Source organism: Saccostrea cucullata, unplaced genomic scaffold (genome assembly GCF_032062105.1).
Source record: "Saccostrea cucullata isolate Sc308-1 unplaced genomic scaffold, CSIRO_AGI_Scuc_v1 ctg7641, whole genome shotgun sequence".
Lineage (NCBI taxonomy): Eukaryota > Metazoa > Mollusca > Bivalvia > Ostreida > Ostreidae > Saccostrea > Saccostrea cuccullata.
The window spans coordinates 4,470-8,938 of NW_026926382.1; positions in this window are offsets into that span (position 1 = coordinate 4,470).

Genomic DNA, 4,469 nt, shown 5'->3' on the forward strand with positions numbered 1-4,469 from the left:
TACTTAACATGTACTTACCTAAAAAATCTATTCATATTATCTCTGACATCTATTAAAATTGAATGAAGATAAACTAACAAAAGACGTCTTAATTACAGGGAATGGAAGATTAAAAAGAAAGATTTTGGGGCATTTTACAAAGAATAAATTCATGAATGTTTAATGTGAATCTTTAAGATATGAAGTTGCAGATCCTGAAAGGGGTCAAATGTATTGCTCAGTTTATATTTTGGTATTAATATAAATAAATGAGCATTAAAAAAATAGAAGGGGTGAAAAAGAGACATTTGTGTAGACATGTAAATGCATGGTATTTTAAGGACAGATGAAACCAACAATTTTTTTTTGTTTGAAAGAGGCTTAATAACATGTTACAAGTTTAGAAAAGTGGATAATTCTTAGAATTATTTATCCTAAGAACTGTAAAATGAAATATACTTGGAAAATATTAGTAATATTTCAATAAAAAAACAAAAATTGACAAATCACACTAAGTAAAGGTTTACAGGTGAAAATAAATTTCAGAATATGTTATCTTGGTGCTTAAGGTCTTCAATCCCTAATAGGAAGAAATATTCAATAAACTGAAAGCATAACAGATATGTAGGCATTGAATACTCAGTTTATTTAGACATACTTCCCATTTATTACTATAAGTATGTTTAATGGGATGTGTCCTAAGTCATGACCTTGAATATTGGTAAGAGTTATCTCCCCTTTTTTAATTAATAGAAAAAAATCAATTAAATTTTACTATTTCGCTTTTCCTGATAAAATTTACCTGGCTTGGTATACTTTTCTAAAGGTTATATTACACTTTTAGCATCAATATAACACATTCTAAAATTTATTTTCATTTGTAAACCTTTACTGTAGTGTTTTATCCATGTTTGTAATTTTATTGAATATGGTTACATGTACTTAAATTTTCCAAAGTCTATTACATTTTCCAGTTCTTTGGAGAAAAAATTCTAAGAATTATCCACTTTTCTAAACTTGTGACATGATATTAAGTCTCCTCCAAAGAAAATATTTGTTTGTATCATCTGTCCTCAAGACCAAACCTTGTTCAGTGTGACTTATAGATTTTGAAAATATAAAAATGTTATTTTTTTCCACCACTTTATACACTCTGACTCGGTTAAATAATAAAGAAACTAGTCAACTATTTTTTCTGTTTTTTTAAAAAGAATAAATATATGAAATAAATATATGAAAAAGAGAAAGTTGAGAAATAGTTTTCATATCATATCAGCTTGTTCAACAACGAGAAATTCAAATTTGCAAAATTTTGATGTGACAATGCAAAAATATATATTGCTTAGCTAATTTGTTTGTTTGATTTTATTAAATCACAATCTAAAAACACATTGATGGTCTTTGAGCAAATGCTCACTAGTAATACTCTGATGTGAATATGCCCTCTCATGTTGATAATTCAAAATGAAAATGAAAATCAACATATAGCTTGCCTAAACAAAGAGTATGTAAAAATTTCAATCATCAGCGATCAGTAGTTGCTAGGAAAACTGCGAAAACAATATGGCACGGACAGACGCGCAGATAAACAGGAAGTTGACATCAGATTTTGATAAAAATGAATCTTACCTTTCATTTTAAATAAAAATATATATATATATATATATATATATATATATATATATATATATATATATATATATATATATATATATATATATATATATATATATATATATATATATATATATCTATCTATCTATCTATCTATCTATATATATATTATATATTTAATTTAATCCTACTACATAAATGAGGGAAGTTAACGATTGCAAAGCTGAAGTTTATCGTCATAGTCGGTAAAACATCCAGATATGAAACAGATATGGTAGACTCCATGATGTCTCTTATTTCAAGTTCACTGGGATATATTGAGTCGACATATGAATAAAAAACAAAACAAACAAAACTGTTAACTGACAAAACATCGTCGATATATAGATATTGAATTGAAGGTCACAGCAAGTGTTTTCTTCTTCTCATGTAGTTTTTGAATGCCCATCTGAATTCCAACAGTTTGTCGAAAAACTTTGATTTCGAAGTCTGCTCCCGATTTGTATTGTTTGAACGGACTTTAAGCTTGAATATTTGTTATCTCAATATTTCATTTAGTACCCTGTTTTGCAGGTAGTAGTAATTTGATCAAGAATATGATAAAGGATTTTTACTCTCTGGATTAAGGATGACGTTTACTCAGGTTTCAGAAGACAGAAAGGGAAATTTAATAAAGTATAATATCCCAGCAGGCACGCAACGTTGTTTCAACGTTGAAAGGAGGTGGAAGTAAAGTTGCACGTTTATCAACTATATTTCAACGTTGTTTCAACGTTGGGGTTTCAACGTTGAATCCTCAACCATTTTTCAACGTTGAAACGACGTTGAACCTGCAACATATTTTCAACGTTGAATGTTCGTCGATATCTCAACGTTGAAACAACGTTGAGCCTGCAACATATTTTCAACGTTGAATGTTCCTCATATTTCAACGTTGAAACAACGTTGAAGCTGCAACATATTTTCAACGTTGAATGTTCGTCGATATTCAACGTTGAAACAACGTTGAAGATTCAACATGTTCTCAACGTTGAGTATTTTCTGATATTGTAGAGTTAAAACAAGGTTTAAAAATGCAAAGTTGACTGTCTTCATTTCAACGTTGAAACAACGTGGAAGATGCAACATATTTTCAACATTAGGAAAGTTAGGAAAATTTAACGTTGAAACAACGGGTAACGAGTATTGAGCACTTTAGTTTTTAAGTTAAAAATATAAAGATGTCTCTAACTTCTAATCCATGCGATTTTTCGCAATATACACACATGCGTATGCATTGTTAGAAAATATATATATATATATAATTATTATACTTTTAAATAAATGAAACGCATGCATTATAAATTGATTTACTCAAAAGAGTTGTGCCAACAGTACCATAATAAAATTTAAAATACGAGTTTAAATGAAGTATGACATCTACATTTAACACTCCCTTATAATTTCATGTTTCAAAAAGGTTATTTTTTTAATAAACTGTGAAGGCTATTTTTTTTTTTTTTTACATATTTATAAAATATGTTTAATATAAGCTTTTAATAAATAATAACATCTTTATCCAACATCTCACTGTAATTCCATGTTACTATAGAATTAATAAAAATAATTATTCCGAATTAATGTTCTTAAAATTAGACTCATATGGATCCGTGCCGTATACTCTTGCGCAGATTATACATGTACGTATACGGAGCGAATCTAAGAAATCTAATTTTATATGCTTTTGTTGTGTGTATTAATTCGATAATCTTTCTTTTCACAAAACATAAAAAAATTCAAATAAACACATAAGAATTTTCACACTGACGATTAACCCCGGTCAAGTTGCATTACTTAAGATCCACTCCCAAAAAAACCTTCGAGATATCAGATAAGGAGTGCCTCTTGCTTAGTTGGTCAGTTTCAGAGTCAGGATAACCTTGTTATGCAATTTTCTTGCTGGGCAGAGTATAGCAGTTTGCAGCTTATCTAGGTCAAAATTTGAATTCAACTGATGGACAAGAAGTGCGCGTCTCCTTGCTGTTCATATTTAATGTGTTTTCAAGCTATATACACAAGGATTAAGGCAGTAAGTATTATTTCCTTTTCATGAATTTAAGAAATTAAGTTTTTTAGTATCTGTTCATCATTTAATTCTTGTTTTATAAGTATATTTGAAATCTGCGTGAAATGCACATCCTTGGTTCGTGTATTTTTTTTATTACTGAGTATGTGCTTTGTTGATGTTCATTTGGTTATGAAATATAAGCTAGTGTACTAATATATTATACAATTTAACTAATTGTAGTTCGTCGTAAGGTTCAATCAACCAGTGGTGCAGGGAAGTGATTGCATAGTCAGCCTTGATTGCATCAGATTCTTCGCCCGTGAAAATTATACAAAGGAATGCAACATTTTGTAAGTACACTATGTATATGTATGTCTATAACATTTTTCTTTAGTAATAATTATTTATAAGCATACTCATACGAATTTTAACATGAAGTCAACTATAATTCTTTTAATCATGTTAATTAAATCCAAGTAACGGAATATATTCTTTTGTCTGATTTTTTAAATCATTCATGTATATTTATTTTTTTCGTTTGAAATAACGTGTAACGTACATTTTATCGAACAAATGGCTTTAACATCTTTATTTCTTTTATCAATAGGATTTTGCTTTAGAGGGGGATTCTCCTGACGTTCATTTATTTCATTCGTGGGACTTAACTTTATGCGTGATTAAAATCAATGGATCCGCCACTTTGTGAACTTAGTAGTGTAAGACAGACGCTTACTTTGAAGAACCTGGATGTGATTACTGTGACCCATTTTTCACTAGGAATATAAATTTTGTCAAGCAGTGATTTTTGAGATTCAGTGATTGAATCCGA